At 35.5% G+C, this 27,553-nt stretch overlaps 1 protein-coding gene and 1 long non-coding RNA gene across 6 annotated transcripts in view; one reads left to right on the top strand and one right to left on the bottom strand.

The window, feature by feature from the left end:
• LOC136027295 (protein trachealess-like) overlaps nucleotides 1-27,553 on the bottom strand; it is a 166,898-nt gene that overhangs the window by 49,373 nt on the left and 89,972 nt on the right. The gene's annotated exons all lie outside the window — the stretch shown is intronic.
• Nucleotides 3-27,553, top strand: LOC136027297 (uncharacterized). Of its 2 annotated transcripts, XR_010617563.1 has the most exons (5): nucleotides 3-67; nucleotides 3,540-3,754; nucleotides 8,920-8,990; nucleotides 20,176-20,378; nucleotides 27,166-27,553. It is a non-coding gene; the product is annotated as an uncharacterized LOC136027297 (long non-coding RNA). The 2 variants fall into 2 exon arrangements; XR_010617564.1 differs by lacking the exon at nucleotides 3,540-3,754 and having other exon boundaries at nucleotides 12-67.

Below are 27,553 nucleotides of genomic sequence, written 5' to 3'. Positions count from 1 at the left end.
ACGGTCAGTTTCCTAGGATCAGTTGTGTGATTCGTCAATTCTGGAATAGTTCGGGAGTGGTTTCAAAGTAAGATGCTGAAATTACTGGATTGCCCGTCACTAATAGATAAACGATAGTGCTTTCGGGTTTTTCTGCTGGCTATAAATCAGACTGAAATGAGCGCTACCACGAACTTGGAGCTCTTTCATAATAGCGATCAATCTACGTAAATGCGCTAATGATAGTGATATCAAAAGAAAGGTGTCAGTGACTATCATACCTGTAATCGCTAAACAATTAAAAACTTGACGAAGAAATTCTATACAAAAAATTGTCACGTTGTATTTTAAATTAGAAACTTTCAATCACACGAAAAACAAAGTTTTTTTAAGTTTAAACCTTTAGGTCTAACTTATGAAATGAGTTCCCATCTTACCATATGAAAATATTCCCACTTTAACTTATATTTAAGTTAATGGTATAGGCCTAAGCCTAAAATTATGGCTATTGAGAAGGAAATATCCCTAGGACAAGTCCCTAGGACTTTCTTTTTACTGCAATAATTTATTAGTGGTGCCATTTTTGTTTATGTTTATATTGTGGATAAAAATAAAACCTACCTACCAGCCATCCTTCTTACTTCTTACTATCTTACTTCGTAATGTACAGAAAAATTGCACTTAACAAATTTTGAAGTGCTTTCAATCTATTTTACCCCCCCCCCGTTAATGTGAAAATATATGAAACAAATTATTTATTTCCCATGTGTTTTTCCGTAACTTGATTTCGTCAGGTTTAATTCAATTTAACGGTACACATGTTGAAACAAAAGTGACGCATGGCGAAATGCATGGGAAATATACAATTTGTGTTACACATTTGCAAACAAGAGTGTGGGGGCTTGGGGTAAAGCATATTGGAATCGCTTTTAAAATTTGCTAACTACAGTTTTTCTGCACATTACGAAGTAAGAATTGTTTTCTTAACATGTTTCCTTCTCAATATTCCTGAATTCTAGGCTTATACAAAGTTAACCCAAAATTTATATCTAATTCTACATATAACACTTGAACATGTAATGCAACGAATACATTAAGCTCTAGCAATATCAATGGCTAGTTAGGATAACCTACGAGCTTAACAAAAATAGAATCCAAATAATATTAAATCTATGAAACAGCAAATCATATAAAAGAAAATAAAACACAGAAGTAAATGAATTGGATTTTATTGAGGTCAAAGTAAGAAGTAAAGAAATAAAAAATATATATAAAGAATGTTTATTCTTATCGTGCTAAATCAACACAACGAATAAAAAAAAAAAAAAAAAAAAAAAAAAAAAAAAAAAAAAAAAAAAAAAAAAAAAAAAAAAAAAAACTAGGAGCTAAAAGGGATCAATGCCAAGCGAAATACTTGCTCCGTATTCATGAAAACAAATAACAATTATGCCAAGTTTCAAACATGAGCACCAGCTGGACATTGGACTGGGCATTTCTTTCTCCTTAGAAGACGCTCCTCTAACCATAAACACTCTTTTAACAAGAAAAGCAAAGTATTCGAGTCTCACAATCTGAACATAAATAGCGTTTAAATTAGGAATTTCGCCAGCAAAACCCCTGTGAATTAATTTCCCAATTACAGCTTAAAATACCCATGGAACCCATAGTAACTCATAGGCATTGTTGTGATATCTTAAGTCCAGTTATTCACCACAATAAAATTTGTTTAGCCCACCATTGCTCATATTGTCTATGGATTTTCAGACAATCAGATGGATTTTCAAGCAATAATTTCAACGGGAATTGTGCCACACCATATAGCGCTTGGAAATTCGTCTTATGATAATGAGCTTAAACGGCACATTTATTATGCTTTCTATGCAACTTGCAGGTTTATCTTGAGGGGTTGTCTGTCGACCCTCCGAACTAGATTATGCAAACTTTATGTCAGGTAAGTTTGTAGGAGCAGGAGTTTTCGAGGCCTTCTATCCCAGGTACCCAGTGTATGAGTGTCTCAGATACTTATCAAGGCCGTATCCACGATTCTCGTTTAGGGGGGAGGGAGTTTTTTCCTGGAAGGGGGATTTACAAAAAAAAACTTTAAAAAATACAGCTTGTTTATATGTATTTTTGTTGCGTTTTTAAGAGTTGGATAAAAATTTCGAGAGGAGTTCTAATCTGGTAATCCTACCTGAATACAGTTTTGGAGTCAATTCACCAAAATTTAGGGACAGAGATGCAAAATGTATTTATCAATGTATTGGAGGGAGGGGAATATTAGTTTTCTAATTTTTTCAATGGAATACCAAACATACCAAACAGACATTTTTCAACGAAAAAAGGAACTTTTAGAAATCTAGGGAGCACTGACTCCCTCATACCCTTTTCCCACATTTGACGCCACTGAAAGCCAGTGATTAAAGTGTTAATATAACCTGCATTTTAGTTGGCCTTTTTTGGAAGATTTGGGTACCTTGAAGTACTAATAACAGTTCAACAGGGACAAATCCTTTAATTTGCCTCTATTCAAGGATAAATACGGGTACCATAGAATACCCCTCCCCCCAAAAAACAACAATATTAATAATAGCCAAGTTACCATGCCCTCATATGGCGGCTTTTAATAAAGAAACTATCGTCTAATAAAATAAATTTATCAGAGGCTGAAATGTAACGCCACAGTTTAAATTACACTTCATAGTAGAGAACAGGCAATAGACTCCTCAGTTACAAATTATTACAAAAGCCATATAACAAAAACCTATGGTGAATGTGTGTGACAGCCTAAAACCGTCCTATTTATTCTGCTAAAAAAAACTGTTCCCGAAGGCTTTCATATCATTTCCTAAAAACTAAGAGAAAGTCATGCCCTCTGACCATTTTATCAAAGTGCATCCCTACAGTATTCCTATAAAATAAAAATGTCAAACAATTTATTTGCGGAAAGAACTGTTGGCCTTTCCTACATTTGAAAAAAAATTCGGAACAAGGATATTTCAAAAAATTTCCTTTTCAAAGAGATGATTTCCAGAGGATTCACAAAAATGGGAATACAGAAGCTTAAGTTGGAAAAACGATGCATTTACAAAATGTTTTGCCTTGGAGTCGGCTTTAAACCCCTATCACTCTAACAGGGTATAGAGTTTGATGAATTATATTTTCTATCTATAAGGGACTATATAAGATAGTCAACTAATGACCTAAGCCAAGACTTTCAATTTTTCCCTGGAAGATAGGGGACTGGCACCGAAAAAAAATTTCAGAGCAGAGCACTAAGCTTCTTAGGAGGGGCTGAGACCAAGGACAAGGGTAAGGGAGAACCCAGGCCCCTTTCCCAGCAAACAAGCCCTATAGTTATAGTCATGTCTTATTATTAAAACCGTTGACATTGGTCATCAAAAACGAAATCGTTGATAACTTTCAGGAGAAGAGGACGAGCTGGTAAGTATTTGTCTTGAAACAGGGGTTAAACTCTGAAAAAAAGATTTTTTTGTACAAAAAGAGTCATATTTATTGGAGATTAAATTTGTGTCACTGTCTCTATGTCACTGATCTTCCAGAGAGAGGCCGGAGGTTCTGAAGTCCCCCATGCCCTACTACGGTGTCGCCTTTTTTATCATCACAAAAAGGAGAAACTTGGAAGTAAAATAGGAACAAAGTTAACTACAGCTGGGGGTTGCCTTCGCATCATCACAAACAAGGAGAAGCCTGGATGAAAAATATGAGCGATGATGGTTATAGCTGAGTGATAACTTACTTGTAACTCATGATTCAGGTTTTTTTTAATTATTGTTCTTATTTAAGAGGTGTGCCAAAATATAACTGTTCTTTGGGCCAGGACTTTCCTAGCTCATCGAACCAGTGAGCACTAGCCGAAGCACCTCACAAGTATAGAGGCCAACTTTTATTTGGCATTTTAAAGATGGATGAGCAACCCTGTAACAGCTCAGTACATTGCCTTTTCTAAAGACCTTTTGTAAAATAAAGATGGCCTTGCCTACGGAGAGATTGGAGTAGGGGACGTTAGCACAAATAGTGTCAGTCTAATTAGCAGGATGGTTGAAATTAAAAGAATCATCATTTACAAGCTGTTATAATCTGAACAAAATTCTAAAGCTGGCTCATATGAAAACGAGTTGCTATGTTACAATTTGAACCATTTTTGTTTTAGCGGTGGGAGAGGGGGGTAATTTAACTTTAAAAAACCCCCTAGGTAGGCGAATCATTAAATGCTAACTAGTGCATTTTTATTACATCTTAAGCTAAGGCTAGTGCATGTGAAACGGAATACATTTTGATGTGGGCATCTCATTCTAAGTTCAAGTAAAAGAATATTTTTATTTGAAAACGTTTTAATTTCAGCATTTACCCGCCAAAATCAAGAAAAAAGCAAAAAGTATACATATAAGAAACTCTCCTATAACCCCTATGGCCAAGACATCTCCGCCCAATAGGCGGTACTCCTTTTCAAGACCTGCAAGATCTCAGATTTAATTTAATTGCGCATGGTAAAGGAACAGGAAATTCAGTTACGTAATAAAGTTATAAAGCGTTTTTCCTCTTCTGTGGTTTTGCAGTGTTTTATGTCTTTCTTTTTCATTTATCGGCAAAGTTAGGTACATTATTCCTGATTGGCTGGTCCCGTTTTTGCATGCTACAAATTAAGAAGAACTTGGAGATAGAGAACTGAATAAAACAGAAATATAAAGTTAGTAGATTTCCATTGAAAGAAAATGCCACGGTTTCTAGAGGGTCTAGTTAGATTGTGGTGTAATGCACAGCTTATTTACTTATAATAAAACAAAACAATTTTTTTCTACTGAAGTAAGGAGCAGCATTGAAACTTAAAACGAAAGAAATTATTCTGTGTATGAGGGGGATTGCCCCTCCTCACTACCCATCTCTTCGCGCTGAAGTTTTTAAGTACATTTAAAAAAGGCTCTGATTCTGATTACATGGCCCTTGCGTTTCAGGAATTGTTTTTAAAGAATCGGAACAAAAGGTCGAATTTTAGCTTAAAGAGCGGGAAATTGAGGAGGGAGCAGCCCCCTCATATGTGGAATAATTTCTGTTCGTTTTAAGTTTCAATGTTGCTCCTTACTTTCAGTAGAAAAAACTTATTTTTCATTTAATTTCTGACTGTTTTTAAAATAATCCCATTAAATCCGCCCCACATGGAAAACTCCCTTTAAGGGAAACTTCTCCATAGAAAAATCCTCCCACGTATAATTCTTCCCCCAGGAAATTATCCCTGGATGATTCCATTCTGGCTGCAAATTCCCCCTCCTCCCCCCAAAAATATTGCTTTTGAGTCTGCATGGAAAATACTCCTTAGCGTGCTTTCATTTTAAGAAGGAATTCTTTTTTATTTAGTTTCTGATCGCTTTTTAGGTCACGGAAGAATCCCCCACCCTGTGTAGTAAATATTTCCCAGAAATCTCCCCCACAATGGAAAGCTTCTTCCGCAGAAAGTTTCCCCATAGAGAGTATCTCCTGGTGATAATTCCCCATAGATGATTTATCCCATGAGAGATCCCCCTCCCACTTAAAAATTCCCCAGAGAATTCTAACTTCACTGAAAATTTCCCCCGGATAATTTCACCAGAGCATCTCCACATGTAAACCAGGGTCGCCAACGAGAAACCAAGACAAACAAAACGAATTTCGTGTATGAATCCTGGCAAATTCTTCCTGTGTAAAAGTTCGTCTGGAAAGTTTACCCCACCCCCGGAAACTTCCATCCCTATGGGAAATTCTCCCCGTAGAAAATTCATCCCCTGAAAATCCTCTCCTCCTAAAAAAATGTCAATATACTTCCCAATAACAAATACTATATGAAAGCAATCGGCACATTTCATAATTTACGGGTCTTAGTCTAGGGGCTCTGGAGGGTCATGTCATTCCCAAAGACATAGTTATTGGACCTTTCAACTATACAGCAGAAAATAGCTATTTCAAAACTTCGATCAGAGGACCTTGGGGAAAAGGGGTGTGAGAGGGGAGCTACTTGACCTCCAATTATTTTGGTCACTTAAAGAGGGCACTAGAACTTTTGTTTTCCATTCAAATGAACCAATCGTCTACAACTATTGAATCATTACGGTCATTTCTGGAAAGAACAATAAAAACAACAACAACAAAAATACAGACACAAATGAACACTCATCCAAAATCTTTCTTTTTTTCTCAAAAAATTCGAGATTTTCAAAGATGGGAACTTGAAAACTCTACAGAAGTGTTCTCTGATACGTTAAATTTGATGGTGCGATCTTCAATAGTATTCCTTGAATTTTGGGGGATGCCTCCCCCTTTTTTTGAAAATCATGAAAAATTCTTTAGATTCGTAACTTTTGATGGGTAACATTATAGTTAATGGCTTTTGTATATTTGGACTGAGCATAAAAGGCCAATTCTTTTGGTTACTATTGGGCCGAGTTGCTCCTTACTTGAAGTTCGTTGCCATGAACTATTTGAGTTCGTACTTTTCAATTATATAAATCCTAACAATTTGCAAGAACCTAACAAGATTACAATTTTAGATAAGAGCATAGTGGTATCCACTTAATTTAGGGAAGGGGCGAAATGTATCTTTCAATGTCTATGTGTCTGAAAAATTTTGTAATTTTGTAATTTTTTACATTTGTTTCTTACATATTAAACAAATGTGTGGCACCAAACCGTTAGTAAGGAACGACTGGTGTTTGCGGCAGCCACAGCTTGAGAAAAAGCTTTGATAGGAACGTAAACATTCCAAGGGTTAAATTTTATGGTTATCTCGAACATATAGAATACGTTAAGTTTAAAATTACCTAACAAAACTTACAAGCCTGAGAATATTTTCTCCATTTTCGGAAAAAAAATTGGGCAACCTTTCGCATCTACATTCTTTCTTTCGCGAATTTAACTCAGTTTCAACTTCTCCCAGCAGATCTTCTGCAATTCATTTTTTATAAATGTATTCGATCGCATAGTCACTTGTCTCTACATTAAAAAGATAAGGTGGCATAGAAGTTGTGTTTATCTTCAGGCAACTTTTTACCCTACCATCCATGGACACTACCAATCGATTTACACATACTGATCTATACAATTTAACAGCAAGCAGTGTGGGTTTCATGGGGGCTGTAGCCCCATCATATCCCCGATAGACCTGGGCATTACTTGAAAACAATTAGAAGTTAAATTAAAAAAAAAGTTTGTTTCAAATGAAAGCACAGAGTGATACTAAAGCTTAAAATAAACAGAAATTAGTCCGTATAAGAGGGGGGTTACCCCCTCCTCTACCCTTTGACGGCTCAATAGTAGCATAACCGAAACTCTAAAAAACGGAATTTTGATACCAACAGTTGCATCAAAAGAATTTGATTTTAATACTAATTTTAAATATATAAGTTTCATCAAGTTTAGTCTTACCCATCAAAAGTTACGAGCCTGAGAAAATTTGCCATATTTTAGAAAATAGGGGTAAACACCCCTTAAAAGTGATAGAATCTTAACGAAAATCACACCATCAGATTCAGCGTATCAGATAACCCTACGGTAGAAGTTTCAAGCTTCTATCTACAAAAAAGTGGAATTTTGTGTTTTTTGCCAGAAGAGTTTTTTTGCGTGTTTATTATTTTTTTATTTTTTTTTCAGGGGTGATCGTATTGACACAGTGCTCCTAGAATGTCGCGAGAGGGCTCATTCTGACGGAGGTTAAAAGTTTTAGTGCCCTTTTAAAGTGACAAAAAAATGGGGAACTAGGGGAACTAGGCCCCCTCCCACGCTTATTTTTTCCCAAAGTCACCGGGTCAAAATTCTGAGATAACCATTTTATTCAACACAATCGAAAAACTAATAACTATCTCTTTGTGGACGACTTACTCCCCCACAGTCCCCGTGGGAAGGGCTGCAAGTTACAAACTTTGAACAGTGTTTACACGTAGTTATGGTTATTAGGAAGTGTACAGACGTTTTCAAGGGGATTTTTTGCGTTGGGGGGAGGGTTTGAGGGGAGGGGGTTATGTGGGTGGAACTTTCCATGGGGGAATTTGTCATGGGGGGAGAGAATTTCCATGAAGGGGGCGCAGGATTTTCTAGCATAAAAAAAATGAAAAAATAAATATTCGTAATAAACATTCGTAAAAAATTAAAAGTTCTAGTTGCCTTTTTAAGTAACCAAAAAATTGGAGGGTAACTAGGTCTCCTCCCCCGCTGCTTTTTTTCTCAAAATTGTCCGTTCAAAACTATAAGAAAGCCATTTAGCCCAAAAAACAAATTAACATGCAAATTTCGTTTTAATTATTCAAGTGCGGAGAGCCAAAATCAAAACATGCATTAGTTCAAAAACGCTCAGAAATTAAATTTTAAAAACAAGTATTTTTTTAACTGAAAGTAAGGAGCGACAATTAAAATCAAAACGTGCAGGAATTACTCCGTACATGAAAGGGGCTGTTTCCTCCTCAACACCCCGCTCTTGACGCTAAAGTTTTTTACCGTTTTAAAAAGTAGAGTTGAGAGAAAGAGTCAAACTTTAGCGTAAAGAGCGAGGCGGTGAGGAGGGAACAGCTCCTTTCATATACAGAGCAATTTCTGTTCGTTTTAAGTCTTAATATCGCTCCTTACTTTCTGTTAAAAGAACTTGTTTTTTTATATTTAATTCTATTTAAACAGCGTTTAAGTTTAAGCAGTTTTTCTTAAAGGATTAGGACAAAAAGACAAACTTTAGCGTAAAAGCTAGGGGTTGAGGAGGTGGCAGCTCTCCTTTCATGCACAATAACTTCTAAGTTTTAACATCACTCCTTAGTTTCACTCGAAAAAAAAATCGATTTTTCATTTCTCGATAAAGGAGGCAGTTTTTCCTTGTTTGGTATTCTTCCCATTTTGAAATTAATTTACTTTTAATGTTACTTATCATATTCATTTTCTTCTGTGTATGTTTTCAACAGTCTTTTTCAGTTATCAACGGTCACCTTCTAACCTGAGAAGACTATTAAATGGAGTAAAATTGGTAACAAAAGGAGTTTCAGGTAGGGACTTCTGGTCTAGTTTATTTGAATTCCCATTTATAGTTCTCTACTTCTAAATCATTTTCAAATTCTTATACTCCCTCTTTCTGCTACCGAACTATGTTTCTTGTATATTCTTATTTGATTTCCAGATCGTTTATTCATATATGAAGGAGACAATAAAGGGGATAAAGAAAGCCTTGACTTCTGGGATTATTGAGAGCGAGATTCATATTAGTAAGCATTAATGAATGACGTTTACAAATTAATGTCATAACTGTACTGAAATGAATAGCTTTAACAAAAGGGAAAGAAAAAATGGGTAGAGAAAATAGGGTCACGTTTTGTCTGGACAGAAAATTATCCATCTGTGTAAGATTTCCTCAAACAAGTCATGTCCCTCCAAGGCCGCTTACAGCTATCCATTCAATAGAGAATTTTCCTTGATTGGGGCAATTCAATAAACGAATTACTGATCGCTGGTGCGTTTAGTTGCCTAATTACAAGTAAATTCAAAGGTTTGAGAAAGTCAGAGATGAAAGCGTGAGACAGGTTTTTTTTAATGTGGGAGGCAGTGAGTTTTATTTTGAAAGGGGTGTCATTAAGGGAGGCCAAAATTTGAAAAAAATACTTTGAACAGGTAAACTGAATGAACAGTAAAGAAAACTATGAAATTGAAATTAATAAACAAATCAAACTGAAATCGTCAGAAATTACCACAAATAAAGGTAGGGCTATCGCAACCACAAATCCTCTTTATTGAGGTCTACCTGACCCTATCGACAAGCTATATAAGTTTCAAGCCTACTAGAGATGAATCCAGTTTGAGGTCCATTTTTGGACGATACAAACCCGTTCGTAAGATATTGCAGATATGCTACTTTAAGGTTCACATAATTTCTTTCAATTTACGTAGTGACTTCACTGTTCATGCATTCTAGGTTCATCAGGTGGCTCATATTAAGGAACGTTTAGTAAAATTGCTGCCAGAACATTTTGCCTCATCCTCAACCCTGAATCTAAGATCCATTCAATACTCCTGAAAGTTTGAACTCGATACCCCAAGCTGTTCTCAAGGTTTTGTCAATCCGTTATTTTGATAACTCGGATACGCATAGTGTGCTTTAATTTACTTCACCACCTACCCATAAATAAATTTTAAGTCTCCTAGGAGTTTGTATTGCAATAAACTTTAAGGGGAACCAGAAAAATTTAATGTCCCCTCCTCTGACCCCTCATCAAATTTGGGTTCAATGGCTCCCCAGATACTCCCTTTACAGTTTCACCTCTCTCACCCGAATCGCTCCTGAGGTATTACGGATGTGCTATTTAGATACATTAGATGAATAATAGTGTCTTTTGATTTATCTTTTCCCCCTTCCTCAGGTCAAAATTTAAGCTTTCTTTGCGCCCTCAAAATTCCCTGAAAGTGTCAAATCAACTTCCCAAGCCAAACCGTGAGGTATTGCTGATACGCTAGTTTTATAACCAGGGTCAAAGAATTGTCCATCGATTTATCTCACTGCCTCAACCATGAATGTACTGTAAGATCCAGTGTGCTAGCAGTTCAAAAACTTATAGTCGGATCGGAGAAACAAATTTTTTGGCCTGCTTGATCCCCCTCCTCTAAACACAAAATTGGAAGTCCCTTTGCCCCCTCCCCAAATATTCAGAAATTTTCAACTGGATCCCCTGTTGAAGCTGGAGAAAAAAATCCTCTGACCGCAATCTCTGCCCCCCCCCCCAGCCTAAATCTGTTTTTCCAATGAGGTTTCCCTTGGGCCAGAACTTACAGGTGTAAACTTAAAACTGTTGAAAAAACCGTAAACTTAAAACTTAACAGAAGAGAATTATGGCAGTAAATGTCAAACTAATCAAGTACGACAATTTTTCGGTCCATTTCCGTGCCCCTAACACCCTTCTAGCTTCCAAAAAAAAAAAAAAAAACATATATCGATCCCTTAGACCGGTAAAGATTCTTGAAGTTCTCAATCAGAAAAGGACTATTTTGGGGCCCCATATACGGTAACTAGAATTGACAATTCGTATTTTGTTTTAACGTTCGAGGATTTATGAACGCTAATTTCCCAGGAAATTAGAACAATCAAGTTTTCCTTGGAGGACATTCAGGAAACCTCAGGAAAATGTAAGGAAACGGAAGCCCTGGTTATGTCCCTGTGGTCCAAGAACTTAAGGATATGAGCAGAGCCGTTGCTAGGGTTGGGATGCCCGGGGAAATATTAGTTACAGCCCCCCCTCCTGACTCAAATCCTTGGAATGCAGTGTACCCCAGCAGCGACACCTGAGTCAGCTGACCCGGTTGCCCCCCCCCTTTCAACGGCTCTTGACATAAGTATCAAGCTTATCAGAAAAAATGGAAGCCAAATTTTTGGGCCCATGCCCCCTGTATAATATTGTTTCATATTAGGGTCTCTTTGGCCCAGGGACTTCAAACCGTTAAAAAGCGTATTGGCCTATTTCGGTCCCTGTCTCCGATGGAAAGGACATTCATTTATTTTCACTTCATATAGTCCCTTAGTCTAAGGATTTGAGAACATACGCTTTGAGCAGGTCGGAAAAATTATTTTGGCCTTAATCCAGGACCCCTTACACCCTATCCGTCCCAAATAAAAATGAGCAGGCTATTATTCTTCGCCCATGGAACGATTCTTGAAACTTTCGAGCCCATCAGAAACCAAAGATCAAGCATGCTCACCATTTTCAACATAAGGCCTATACGTAAACAACTGACAATTTGCATAAATAACTGCACTTGCCCAAGGGACTGTAGGAATCATACTATCCGTGGAGGCATATACATGGCTCTGATGAAATGGAGGTATCAGAGGCACTCTGATAAAATGCTCTGGTTTTAGGACTGTTTGTTCTGTTTTCATAATGTACTTAATACCTACGAAAGGACAAACCAAATTGTGGACAAACGAAAGGATTTGAACGGCTTCCCCAATATTCATCAACAACGAGGACATTCAACATACCCAAAATTAACAGGATTCGAGCAGCACTACCTGTTTCTAAACTTCTTTAGGTACTTGCATATTATTCAGAGCACACTCAATAAGTGAAGTTAGGTTCTTTCGTGAAACAAACTACGATGCAGGTACATTTTAATTAAATATTATATATATAGAGATGGTCAGATTAGGTTAAGTTAGATATTTAATATAATGCGCCCCACCCCCACCCATTAATGTGCAAATATATATAAAAAACTTTTGATAAAGCTAATGAAATAAAACAAAATATGATGAAAATATAATACTTTATTAGGAAAATTGTGAAATTACAACTTAGAATTATGTACCCAGAACGCAGAAATGTCGTTAAGAATCGCATTACTTAAAAAGAGGTCTTCCTTCTGCCTTTAAACGCAATAAGTGAAACGAACTGCAGTAATAAATGGTATTCTACTGTCAGCAATCCACGTATTTACGCGCTAATTGACTTTTTTTCAAACATGGCCTCTTGTTACACTTCCAAAAATGTTCCTTCTCGTAAGAGTAAAGTCATGTTGTGTCCATTGACGCACTGTTTTATTGTGGGCAACAACCCCTTATCCTGGAAAAATATAATGGCCTCTTTTTCAGTCTTTGGTGAATCCCAAATCTTCATTTCAAAATCTATGTTCAGACACTATCTTCTAACACTATACGTAGCAAAGTAAATTGAGTCCTGTCCTTGTGGCTATGAAACCGGATTTTCGCACCGTAGTTTGTTTCACGAAAGAACCTAACTTCACTTATTGAGTGTGCTCTGAATAATACACAAGTACCCTTCTTTAAATTTGGAACCACTTTAAAAATTCATTAGGACAGACACTTTCTAATGATATACGCCACCCAAACCCTCCTTTACCCCATCCCCCCAAAAAATCAAGATGTTTATGGTTTTCCCCCAAGACTTTCCATAATTTTCGTAAAAATCTGCCTTTTTATGTTTTTTCTCACTAGCCCCTCCAACAAAATAAATAAGTTCCGTAGTCTATTTATTGTTTTTTGTCATAAACATAAAACGACAGTTTGTTCGGATACAAGATTTTTTAAACCGTCTTTTATTAAATCTTAAGCCTCGCTCAACTTTTTCTTGGCTCTATTTTTATAATCAGCTTACCTTCAAGAAGAAAAAGACTCCCTTGTTTTAAAATTGATTACACATTATTGTTTACTGCGATAAATGAATCAGATTTGAACAAAAAATCAGCAGTCTCCCACAAAAGTATCTCAATAGCTTTCAAATTAGAAAGCCCAACTTTGAATAAAGTTTCCCTTTTATTAGCAGACAAAAGACAAATGCGACACACAAATAAATGACAAAGGTACACAAAGGAAGGAACGCCGAAGCGCGAAGAAATTGTTTGAGCAAATACAGCAAAGCTAAGATATAGAGGTCCATTTATTGAATTGGATCTCCTCTAAAGAACCGCAAGCTTGGAGGAGTTTCGGGGACGAGGCGCCCTTTAACTGGATTAAGACACGCTACAGATTGTTCATTCACAGAGTGACAGGAGGTTTCTGCAATTTAATTTGAAAGCAAATTGATATTCCGCAAAATTTAGTATTACCGGCGAAATGGACTATAGACTTAGTTTTAGTTGAGAAGTTAATTTAATTTGAAGGGGGATGAGGAATTGTATTTTCTAATGAACTAATTTGCGTTGTTAAGGGCTATAGCATGAAAAGGAAAAATAATCTAAAATAAAACAAATTTGTATTAGGAAATTTGTCTTTCAATGCCCATTAATTAATACAATCTTATCTCTTTTGTTGCGGAAGGATTTGGGCGGACAATTTTTTTATCTGGCATCTACTAGCCTACGGCTTTTTATTGAAAGCTAAAAATTTGTTGGTTAAAATTGATCCTTCTAAAGCTTTAACTAACCTTGGTTGAAAGTCTATCTATTCATTACACTATGTTTTGAAAAAAAACTTTTTCATGTGAATGACGTCACATTCAAATGCATTTAATAAGCAAAAAAGATACATGATAGTATTTCAATGACATTTTACACTATGTGAAAGGTGTTGTATTCAGACAATATTTTTCGTTTTTATAAAAATATGTCTAGAGAACGACCCAAAAAAGTAACCAAGTTAGTGGTTTTTAAGCTTCTTTCAGGTGAATACAAGTAAAATTTTGAATAACAGAATTTAAATATAACGAGGGGCATAAGGATTTTAGAAATACCTAGGTGGGGCATGTTTTCACATTGGTTGGGAACCACCGCTCTAGACCCAAGGATCCTATAAGATTTTGGCTCACATTTGGCCTCGTCCTTAGTCTGGAACTCTTTGCCTTTTCCAGAGGATTTACGATCTAGCAGTTCATTCCTTTCGGATATTCATTGGAAGAATACTTACCTGTTTGCATTGAGGGTATGTTCTGTTTCTTTTTTTTTTAGATAACTTCGAAGACCACACTGCAAAGTTTTACTCAGTTTTACACAGTAAAAGTTTTACTGCTGATGATGAACACTTGTATATGTGCTCGAAATATCCAGTTAAATAATTTGTATATATATTCACTGTCAATTGGAAGATTTCATCCCTATTTTGAACTGTTTTACTTTCGTTTCTTTTTATATACATCATAGCTTTTTATGTAGCCATCTCTCTCCTCTCCGTTTATTTTGAGCACAATTTAAAACATATTTTTGAATTGAATATTAAGCTTGGTTCTGTCACGTCTCCCTGTTCAAAAAGCTTATTCCCCTTTGTAGCAGGGTGTGGCATTTCTTCAGATTACATTTTATTTAAATACAATAATATACATAAGCTGTTCAAAAGTAGCTGTTCAAAATAATACATAACCTGTTCCCTTAGTAGGGGAGTTCATCCAGAACAAAAAGCGACAGTTGACGCCCAAAAATGACATATAATCGTAACTAGCAATGTACTTTCTCTCTTTTTTTTCTCAACTAAATTAATAGATTTGGTAAGTTAACCACTTTTTTACTTTGCTAATACGAAAATATCATCTGAAGTTCCCGCAATTTTGTTGTTTTAGATACTTTAGGTGGTATCATTTTAGGGTTGGCGAGAGGAACACAGCCCTGTCCGGAAAGAATAGAAAATGATTAAACGAACAAATTTATAAGAAATATGTCGAGGACGATAGAGTTTATTTAGTTGAAACTTTAGGGGCTACTATTATTACTACTTCTACTCTTACAATTTAAATAAATCAAGTGTAAGTGTATCCAGTTTGTCAAAGAGCATACATGAAATATTTTGGGAATGATATCAAATTTTATATTTTTTTTGTCAATTTGGGGAGGTAGGCTATAAAATTAAACTAAACAATACTATTTGTGTCAGGATTAAAAGAATTTAAAAAAGTTTCTCCAACATACAAATAGATTATCAAAATAGGGATTCTTGCAGAAAAAACTGAAAATAATGAATATTGGCCAGAGGACCAAAGGAAAAAGAAACAAAAACGCCAAAACCTGGAGATCTCATCCTAGTGAGCACCTCCCTCCTCTTTTTATACTTAAATATAAGTTGGTCTACCCATTGCTGAAAAAGTAAGCTCACAGGAATGTATATAACACTTGCTTCAAATTTCAGATGAAACTCTGCTTTCTACTTTGACTCTTCAATATTTGGGCTTAGCTATATTAGGCTTATTTCAATATTAGGGTTATTTTGGGTTATTAGGGTTATTTTGGGGTTATTTTAGGGTTATTTTTAGATTATTAGGGTTATTAGGCTTATTTTCAATATTAGGGCTTAGGTAATATTGCCCCCTTTCAGGGCCTTGTTCATACTCTCTTGAAGTTACAAGTTTTTATACGATCAGGCTCATAAGCATTTTAAAATATTGTTTTGAATAACAGCTTTCCTTTTGTTATACAAACTTGCAGATTTGTTTAGCACTTTCCTTGTTGAGAGTTAGCCTTGAGCTCATGCTTGCAAAACGATCCATTCCCATTCTAGTAATAAAAGAAATATATTTTCAAACAGTTCGTGGTAACGAACTGTAGTAAGGAGCGAAAGTCGAAAAAAAAATCTAAAATTCTAAAGTCTAAAAAAATATAAAATCTAAGAAAAATCTAAAAAATCTAAAAAAATCTAAAAAAAATCTAAAAAAATTTAAAAAATAAAAAATCGAAAAAAAAATCTAAAGAAAATCTAAAAGTCGAAGAAGTGTGTGCACAACTTTCTGCGCCCATTTGTTAAAGATAACCACGCAAGAAAAAGAAAACGGAGCTCATAATGATTAACTTGAAATAAATAAACTTTTTTATTTAGACCGTTGTATTATCTAAATGTAAAAAGAGTTCGGTAAATATGTACGACATTTCATAATTGAGGTAGGGACGGGGCGAGAACACTACACGATGCCTTTATAAGCTCTTTCCAAACATAATAATTGTTTCACTCGCAGATACCATATCCCTTTAGCAAATCTCTTTAATGGGCCCTAAAGTTAAATCTAATTCATTGCTTTCGACAAAAGAAATGGGATAAGAAAAGTGGTTAAAATACATCAAACGATTATAAAACAATTCTTTATTAGTCATATATTGAAAAAGCATCGATTAAAAACAATCAAATTCAGTTAACTATTAATAAGTATTTTAGTGCGGACATTTTCGACGATTTTTGGCGATGCTTCGTTTTCTTTGTGAACGCGTTTTTCGATTCACCAAAACCATCAGACCTATAAGTAAATCGAAAAGAATTTTCGATCTGTTGGATATCGAATATTGATTAGAAATAGTTTATGAATTCAGATAACAATGAAAATAAAATGATAATGTGATTAATAAAAACATGGTATATGCTACGGCCTATCATAAAGTAAGAATGTTGTTGTTTCATTATTTTTATTTTAAGTTTTGTGCCAGCCTAAAACCTAGGACTATACATGGGGCCATAAGAGAAGTGAAGGGGCTTTATTTGCAAGTGATAAGATTATTATATTTGAAGTGTGTTCACCTTGTCTCGACCTCAGTTATAGAACTCGTACATATTTACCAAAAGCTTACGAAGAAACTTATAAGCATAAAATTTTTCTCAAAAAGCCTCTGCATGAGACCAAACACCATTTAGAATAGTTACCCAGAAGACTAAAATTTAAGATCTTTAAAATGGGTTGCAACCGTTTTGTACATTAGGAAAGTAAATGTAAAAGTAAATAAGCAGGAAGGGTGCTTGAAAGCAGAGGATAGTCGGCCACCACCCCACCATTGCACTTCCTGGCTGAAGGACCGTGAAACAGAGATCAACACGACCGGTTTGGACCTTAAGGGTCTAGTGCCGTCTTACTTACTTACTTACTTCAAAGTAAATAAATGAAACGCCAATAGTGGTGACGTATCCTAATTGTTACTGATGGTGTGGCTTAAACGACCCCCTCCTTCTCGTTAATTTCTTTGGTACCTCCCAGAGACCCTTACAAATAAGACTAGACTACTTGTTTTATTATCTTGAATACTCAAGTATTCAAGATAATTGAGTAGATCTTACTAAGGACTAGAAAACTATGCATAAAACACTTATCAAAGAACGACAACCTCATTCATCTAAACTTTTACTTACGATGCTGTAGAATGTTTGGGTAAAAAAATTCAGACTGTAACAATTTATTTCATTAGCAGAAAACTACTGTGCAAAATACATATTTCAGTTTTCTAGTAAGAATCAAGAAACAATATTATTTCTAATATAGTCATTTGCTTTAACACGGATTATTGCAACCTATTAACATATGACACAGAGAAACATTTCTTTTATTGCTTCTTGGGAGTTATTACTATTTGTTAAGGTCCCCTTTTAGAGCGTATATTTACGAGCTCTTTATGATGCAATAATCCCAAGTACAAGGCAAATGCCAGGCCTAATGACCAAGGAAATTAAAAATGAAAGTCTCTTGTAGCTGAACCTTTCTCCAGCTTTGATTCAGCTACTCCCAGGGTAAAAACCAAAAATGGAGAGCACCACAATAGTATATCTGTATTAGAAATCAAGAGAGAAAAATTGGCTAATCAGCAACAAATAGTCAAATAATCATACAAAATCAACCACTTTGACCCTTAGTAACCATAATGTTAACAACAGCCAAGAGAAAGATTCCAATGATAAGAAATATTAAATAGAGGGGGGGGGCTAATGAGCGTTTCAAACTACGGGTTGGACCAAATGCTGGGTTAAGGATCAAGGGCCAAATCAGTTAAGGACATTTTTTTCTTGTTTTTTTTAGCATTAGTATATTTTTTTAACAAAATTTACATTACAAATAGATAAAAATCCTCACTCCAATTTAGGATTAATGCTTTGCTCATCACTCTTTGGGGCAGGCACATGTTCCAACGGTTATAGGCTTCTATTTTCTTTTGATTTATACTTTGTGTAAGTTTATACGTTTTCGCTGCCTGTATTGCTTTTCACTGAGCGATAACGTTCAAACTTTTTACTTAATAATACAGAGACTGAAACATGGAGATACTTAAAATTATGTATTTTTTTGCTTAGGCATTTACTTCATTAAAGAAAAGCCTGAGGCTCAGAGCTGCACGAAACACATCAGAGGACAGCCAAGACTTATTCTGTATTTAAGTCGAACTTCCAATAAATCAATCCAATATAATTCAAATCTAGAGAGCCTACATATCAGGACTCCAAATGGGGGAGAAAAAAGACTCACCTCCCCTAAATTTAAGCATTTTAATGAATGTCTCAAAAAGGACGCTTGATTTGTATCTAACATAAATCGAATTTACCACACATTTAAACCACATTTACGAATGTAAACCATTAACCTGACATGATCATTAACCTGATCATTAGTGCTAACAAAAATGCAAAAACAATGTTGCCAACACCATCAAATAAAAATAACAGGCTTTTCAAATCCAGCGTCCTTTTTTAGATGTCCCATATATATTGTTATGTTAATTTTCACAAAATGGTGCTTTGCCAATTCGAATTTAAGCAGTCGGTGGGCGGTGCCAATAATAAAGTAAATTAAATTTGCATTGTTGGAACAACGTGAATTGTAGCAGCAGCCTTTGCTCAGCTTCAAACCACAAAATCTTTGTGGAAGCAACACTTTGATTTGTTTCTTTTACAATTCATTAAATGTCGTAGTTTTAAGTGCCTCAAAGCTTTTAAGATAGTATGTTCCAAGTTCCATAAATCTTCTCTTTTCTTTAAAAAAAGAGAAAAATGGTGACATATCCGTTAAAGGGTGTCCTGCATATTTCCCCCCAGAGCTCCCCTCACCCGTGAAAATTTCCTCCCAGACAATTCCATCTGGAAAATTCTTCCCACGTGTATAAAATTGAGCAGTCAAAGAGAAAGTATGAAAAATAAAAAGAATGAAGAAAAGAAGGGATTTTGGAACATTCTATCTACTATTGAAAAAAAGAAAGCAAAATATATGGTGCAGAATATCCTTTAGTATTTACTTTTATATTTTGTTTCTTTTACCTCTTCTTTTCGTATTTTTGGCGAGCTTAGGGTTGAGTTTTCATAGCGGGGTAATATTAAGGTTAAATAAATTAATTTCCTTGCTTATTTAAATAAAAATGTCTGTCAATCTTAAATTTTCTTGGTTCTGACTTGGAATTTGACTCCATGCTATGTAAATTAAATAAAAAGAAAAAAAAACCCTTAAAGGTACTGATAGGAGAACCTTCTGATTTATGCCTAGTAGACGCATTCTCGATCACAAGAGGATTTTTCAGGGGGAGGGGTTTAGATGGGAGGATCGTCCGTGATGAGGAATCTTCCGCGGGAGGAATACGGGAACATTTCTGCAGGGGGGATTTCACCGGGGGAAAATATTTAAAATTCCGTTAAAAACGGTCCCAAAATACGCTTTGTTTTTAGGACTAACCTTATCCTTTATTTATTAACTACCAATCAAGCTTATTACTTCGTATACAGGCTATTGCTTAGACGTATACAATCTAATGCTTAATTACTTTTGCCAAAAACACAACAGAATCTAAAAAAAAATACTCATTGCTGCTCTGCGAAGCTATGGATGAAAACATAAGATGTCTAAAAGTCGTTTGGGTAATTTTATTTCACTCATCATAAAAAATACACACGGCTTATTTCCATTTCTAACTAGTAAGAACGAAAGAAAGTCAATTTACAGAACGGACCTACTGCAAGGAAAATTACTAGTGAGTTTGTATTATTTGACGTTTTCTAAGTTTCCGTCCACTTTCTAGCTATTCAAACCTAATCTAGTCGAGAGACCTTGGTCAGAGCAAGTTTTGATGAACGTTGTATCCCAGCTGAATACTGAGTGCTGGACAGAACACCTTCTGCCTACCAAGTAGACTAAATTAAAAGACGGAGAGGCTTAGAAATGGATGGAAAGCCTTTTCTAAGAGAAATATCTCGTAGAATGGAAATTCACGAAATTAGGAAAGTAATGTTTTTTCAATGACTACATCTATGATAGTTTGATTAAGTTGAAAGTGTGTATATGGAAAAAGTGACTTATTCAACATATCACCTTTTTGACCATTTTTAACTTAATTCAAAAAAGTGCCGACCTATGTGATGAGAATTTGCCTTAAAATACGATCATGGGAATTTCAGGGAAGAATTCAATAACGGAAATAATAAAAATAATATTTCAAACTGTTTGTGGTAACGAACTGTAAGTAAGGAGCGATGCAACTCAATAGTGACAAAAAACTCAAAAAACAAATTTTGATGCTAATAGATACATCAATAGAATTATCTTATTTAGCTAATTCCAAATATATAAGTTTCATTAGGTTTAGCGTTTTCCATCACAGGCTACGAGTCTGAGAAAATTTCCCTGATTTTCAAAAAAGGGGAAAAGCCCCTAAATGTCAAGGGAATCTTAATGAATTCTACTGTATCAGAGAATCGTACTATAGAGTTTTCTAGCTCCTATCTGCAAAAACTGGAATTTTGTCCGTTTTGCCAAAAGAAAGATCACGGATGGGTGTTTATTTGTTTGATTGTTTTTTTTTTCCAGGAGGCTCGTATCAACCCAATGGTCCTAAAATAACGGAATAGGGCTCATTAGAACGGAAGTTAAAAGTTCTAGTGCCTTTTTTAAGTGACAATAAAGATTGGAGAATGACTAGGATCCCCACGCCCTCTTCTCCCCAAAATTGTCCAATCATACCTCTGGGATAGTCATTTTGTTCAGCATAGTTGAAAGGCGAGACATATTTTCCTTTGGAGATAACATGATCCTCCACAGCCGCTGAGGAAAGGTCTTTAAGTTATGAAAATAAGTCCATTGTTTACATATAGTATTTATTAAGGGGTGGTATGAATACACTTTTAGAGTTGGGAAGGGGCAAGTTTTCTGCTGGGGGGATTTTCTATGGGGAGATAGCTTTGATCAACTTAGAAAATTGTATTGTTTCACTGTCAATTAAAAGGTTTCATCCTAGTTTGAACTATCATATTTTCTATAGGGAATATTTTCCATGGGGAGGGAAGTCTTCAGGGGGTAAACTTTTCAGGAGAAATTTTACACTGGAAGAATTTGTCTTGCTTTTTCATTGTTGACTCAATTTTACGCGTGGGTATGTTAAGGATATTTGTCCGGTATAAATTGTCACCGGGATTAAATTGTCTAGAAGATATTTCCGTGGGGAGGGGGTATTTTCGGTTAAGGTGAAGCCAGATTTTCTAGTACTATTGAAAAAACGGTCAGAAATTAAATTAAAAAAAAAACAAGTTTTTTTCGACTGAATATAAGGAGCAACATTAAAACTTAAAACGAACATTAAAACGAATAGGAATTACTTCCTGTAAGTAACTCTAGGGGGTTTCCCTCCTCAACACCTCACTCTTTACATTAAAGTTCGAATTGTGTCCCAATTCTTTAAGAAAGACTCCTGAAACACAAGGTTTGTTTAATAAGAGCCATAAGAAGTTTTTTTTTTAAGTACTAATAAACTTTAGCCTGAAGAGCGAGGTATTGAGGACAGGGTAACTCCTCTCATACACGTAATGATTTCTGTTCGTTTTAAGTTTTAATGTTGCTCCTTACTTTTAATCGAAAAATAAGCATTTTTATTTAATTTCAGAATAAAACGAATGGATTTTTCAAGTCTATTTTCATGTTTTTTTCTTTTTTCAAACTCAGGGTTTAACCTAAACTCAGGGTTTAACCTAAGGTGGTAGCTTTAGGTAATTTCTAACTGAAATATGACTTTCAAATTAATAAAAAGAAACGCGTTGATAATTTTACATCATTCCTAAGTTGTTTTTTTCTTTTCATGTAGAAGTTATCTGACTTATTGAAACCTCCATGTTGAAAAAAAACGAAAAATGCAAAAAAAAACTACCTTCTACACTTACTACGGTAGAATTTTGGTTATTCAATAACTGAGAGTTAATACTCATAGGAGATAGCCAATTTTGTCAATTAATAAAAATTAATACATGAATTTTATACGAACCAATGGGTCAAGTCTAAAATTTATTCGCAAACCGACTTGATTCACTAGAATCAGAAAACTTGTCCAGGGTGCATAGCAATGTCATTCGATATGACGTTCGAATCGAGAAAAGACAATGACTAAATTTCCTACTAAAAGTTTAGACTTCAAAGTTTGTACAATTCGCAATAGTTTATCTTATTAGTGAGAGTCTGGTAAATAAAAATGAACCAATTTCAGAGGTAGCCCGGCAGTTTGAAGTAATGGGGGATTAAAAAAAAACAATAATTAAATTATATGAAAAAATCATAAATTATGGGAAATATCGTAAAATCTAGGATTTTTTTGGGGGGGAGAGGGTAAATTGACGATTAGGGCATAATGTTAATATTTTAGGGGAAATTGCGTATCGTATAATGACAACTAATGTAGATAACAGGCCGGCCTTCGTACCGGATTCGAGATTGATTTACATTAATCATAAGCTCCAGGAGCATAAAAATGTAAGCTGTAACAGTTCGGTGCTAAAATCATAGGCGTGAACATTTTAGGCAACAGTCACACCTCAAAATAAACTTTTTGGGTGCAAACCCCACAAAAATAAAATGCTACAGAACGTAACAATATTCATTTTCCGTATGTTGGGAACTTGCTAAACCCAATTGATGTACTCCTGTTGACTTCAAAACGTAGAAACTTACAAACATGGCCAATATAAATTTATTCACTCCCCCTCCCAAAAAAAGCTTCGTGATTGTGACAAGGTTCCTTTTAAGGTATGCCGAATGCCCAAAATTCTTCTACAATAGTTTACTTTTGGCGACGTAGTCAGCTCCAAAAAGAAGCACGAGAACTGAACCATTCGTTATGAATAAGAATAATAAAGCATATATTCGCCTCTTCCTCTCTCTAAAAACACATTCCCGATTAGTGATCTCTAATAAGACGATATTTGAATTCTGATAATGGGCAAATTCTATCGGGGAAATTTTATTGTTTTATAAATTAGCCCTGCTGATTGCAAGCTACTACAAACTACTACGTTGTTATTAAGTTTTTTCTTATGGCCAGTGTCTGCAGCACAAAAACGAATGAGATAAATCAAAAACTTCTTTCTAATACAGGGATCATCAGATAAAATAAAAGTTCTAGTGAAGTTTGCAAAATTTCCAGAAATATTAAATAAAAAGTTTTTTTCAAATCTATAAAATGGTATAAAAAAACTGTATTGGCTAAAATTCAAATAACTCATCTCTTCTAAATTTCCTGAAATTATTTTGGAAAAGTCAATCTCAAAATCCCTCCAAAATTTCAATTTTTTTTACTTATTTATATGGAATTTCTTTTACCCTTTTTTTTTTGTAATACGAAAAGCACATGAAGTTCAAGCTAAGAGCTAGACTTAAAACAAGTTCGACTGCGACCCGACTCATGAATGGAGAGGGAGGAGAGTAAGTGACCTTGTCTTGAGTCCTTCAACCGGAAAGGATTGTTAGATCCCAACCAGTTTCATGAAAAATTAGAGGTAGTGTCAAAATTTTGCCTTAAGATTTCTGAATACAATCTGACCTAAAAGAAAAAATAACTTGTAATCGTGACAACTATCCGAGATATGTTTTAGATCTCAACCAGATCTGGTACGAAACAAAAAATTTCGTTTTAATTGTGCCCTTGAAGGTTCCATTCCCAATACAGCTTCTATGGTGGTGGGGAGGGTGGGGGAAGGGTCCCCACATTCTTTTCATCCTAATATTTACTCGAACGAAACTACTAAAACTGAGTTCAACAAAACTTCATGGGAAGCATGAGCTAGTGTCTTTTGATACTTTTGGATACATTTTCTGGATCTGGACTAGATTAAACTTCTCGGGAAGCAACAGCCTAGACTTTGTAATTGCAATAGCTACTATAACAGAAACCCGATTTAAAACGTGAAAGTGAGAAGTAATTATCACGTTGTGATTTTTAAGGCCCAGGGTCCAACTCCGCCACTGTCGGGAGAGGAGAGTGCGTAACTTATTGTCATCATGGTATTTGCCACGGTCTTTTAATATATCTCAAGCAAGTAGGATAAGTCTGTAGTAGCCATTAATGTCCTACTTAAGCCTGTTTGGAGCCTGGGATTCCATATATTCTTGGATTCCACGTCTGTGGTGGAGAGACTAAACTAAATTAATAAGAAGTAAGAGCTAATACCCATTTTGCCTACTTATTAGGCGGGTTCTTTAAAAAGAGGTTCTTTGTAATCATGGTTAGAGTGAGCCCAAAACAACCTCCTAGGAGCAATAGGTTAGGGATCCCTAAATTCCTGCTATCCGCATATCTACCAAGAGGTGGCGTCAAATCCTAGCCACACTTAACCGGAAGTGAGAAACAGCGGGTTGATTATGCCTTTTTGGGGTAAAGAATTGATCTATACTCTGGCGGGAGGGGATTGGAAAGTTGGGATTGGTCTCTAAATCGTTTATTTTCTCGAGCTTCATCTACCAGATGAGGAGTTCAGTTCCCAACCAAACTTCGTACGAAGTAAGATTTAAACATAGCTGTGCATTTTTAGGTCGTGTATCGATCCGACATTAAAAGAGGGGCGAGGGTACAGCCGCTTGTCATTAGCCTATTATCCAGGCGGACTAGTGTAGCTTAACCAAACCTGGCCAATAGTAATGGTTATTTTATGGACGTCCCGGTACTATCAAGTCTCCGTAAAGAATGGCTGCCTTCTTGTCATGCTAATTCATGTGAATGACTTGTCAAAGTTCAATTTAATGTAGTAGGCAAAACTTTCAGGGTTGTAGTGGCCGTCGGGGGATTTGAATCGAAATCTCTATGCTTACACAGCATCTGCTCCAAGAACCAAGCATCACATGAACTTTAGGGTCTTTTTTTTATTTGTCTTGGTCAAGGTGCATCTTCACGTAGATAAACCAATCGCTTTGATGTAAAAAATGTACTCAAAGCAGAAAGTTTGTATGTAAAGATCTGTTTTGTCTCGAGCGTCTCTGTTTCGTCGTTGCTTTGTGCGCACACATAACTTATTTCTGGAATTGACTAATTCTACGGCAAACGTCACCCAGAAGTTACAAGCTTCGCGTGCAACTTGGTCCATTTGTTGCTCCACAGCTGGATCAAATGGGTAATAGTTGCTGCAACACTTCAATGGGTCTTGGTACCAGGGGTCTAGTTAAAACTTGTGATCCAATATTCAATTTAATTGGGTAATTTTAAGAAAAAGATGAGACCTATATCATATTTTGAGTTTTAGTTTTTTAGGTTTCTTGGAGGTTTAATAGTTCTTGAACCTTGCATCAGGACCAGGCGTTCCACCTCATCTGGCATCTGATATTCAGATGTTACGTGGGAGTTCAACCGTAAGCTCTCCAGATTCATGACATATTAGTCCTTGTACTTAAGATTAGATTTCACGTCTGGGTTTATTCTATTATTTTCTTTATTTTTTTATTAATTTATTTTGAAAATCTTGTTATGAAAAGAAACTATCCTCCTAAAATGTTATTTGAATTAGGGTGTTTTTTCACAGTTAAAAAAAGTTTGGAAGAATAGAAAGATAAGCCTACAAACCAAGATTAGAATATTGGAAGCTACAGTGATGACAGTGGTCAAATATGGCTCTGAAGCATGGACACTCCGAAAAGCAGATGAAAATTTACTAGATGTTTTCCAGAGAAATTGCCTACGGATTGTTCTGGGTACCCGGCTGACTGACCGTATTTCAAACAGTAGGTTGTACGAAAAGTGTGGTTCAATCCCGCTTTCTGGGGCTATAATGAAAGAAAGGTTGAGATGGCTAGGCCACGTTCTACGGATGAAGGATGACAGATTACCGAAGATTGTCCTTTTTGGCCAACCGTCTGGGGCTACACGGAAAGCAGGTCGTCCTTGTCTGGGTTGGGAGGATGTCATAAATAAGGATTTAAAGGAAATGGGAACTTCCTGGGAGGGTGTAAAGAGGGAGGCTTTAAATAGATTAGGTTGGAGGAGGAGCGTGCGTAGCTGTGTTGGCCTCAGGCGGCTTGGTGCTGCAGTGAGTTATTAGTAGTAGTAGTAGTAGTAATGATTGAAAAAATCAAACGATAATTATAATGGAAAGAACATTAGATTCAGAGCCATTGAATACTTTTTAATGAATTTCTGACTCAAATCACAAATTCTATCACAATCTCCTATAGTTCGAACTTTAGATTAAATGACAAAAGCAAGCTATATTCTTCATATTAATACCCAGCTCTAGCGTTATTTTAAGGTGTTTTGAAACAACGAAGAAGTAGACTGGGATCTGGTTCTTACCCCATCAATCAAGGGAAGCGTGATTAAATCTATGTTCAAACTTGGAACTTTAGGCACAGCATGAAGTAAGTGCTGTAAAGCTGAAGTTTAAGAGGAAGGTACAGCCCAATTGTTCAACTTTTTTTGTCTAGTCTTTCGCGCACATAAGGGACATAGATAAAACAAATTATCTGTTCACTGATGTCTATTTATTTCTCGATTTCCTCAATTGGAAGGCGTAAGTTCATCTCACCAAATGAATATCTGTTTTGTGTACAAAATTTCTGTATTATTTGCCTCGTATTACTAAATAGTTCTCAGTTTTTGCAACTCCTTCAGTTCCAGTGTCACAACTCCGTCAATGTCAAAAGACGCTGAACATGGCTAAGCAGCCTAATATTAATTTGTTTTAATTTTTTTCAGTGTTCAGCAAGGGACAAAAGATTTTCACATCAGTTATGTTCGTCGAGAAGTATAGTCATATTTTTATAATTTCAGGACCCTTTCTACAAACACATAGATCTCTTACCGTTTCATTTGTCCTCGGCAAAGGGTTATTAATCCTTGCATGTCCTGTTCTTACGTGGAAGATTATATTAGAAGCATCTCTTATTATAGGCATGAATCCTTTTCTAGATTGCTTGTCAAGTAAATATTACACACATCTGTTATTTGAATTTTCATTTTCCTCTGTTTTTATACAGTTGCTTTTTTTCATTTTTGATTGGAAGGTTCTATTCTGGGACATTGAGAGTTCTAAGGATAACACATCTTTGGTGAATATATCCACTTTTTCGTTTCCAACAATCCTGCTATGGCTAGAACATCGCTGCATTGCAATTGTTATTCCTTTATTTTGTCATTTACATCTATTGTATTTTTAAAA

Source organism: Artemia franciscana, chromosome 5 (assembly GCF_032884065.1).
Source record: "Artemia franciscana chromosome 5, ASM3288406v1, whole genome shotgun sequence".
Classification (NCBI taxonomy): Eukaryota; Metazoa; Arthropoda; class Branchiopoda; order Anostraca; family Artemiidae; genus Artemia; species Artemia franciscana.
The sequence above is the reverse complement of the archived record's forward strand: the minus strand, read 5'-3'. Positions and strand labels throughout refer to the sequence as shown.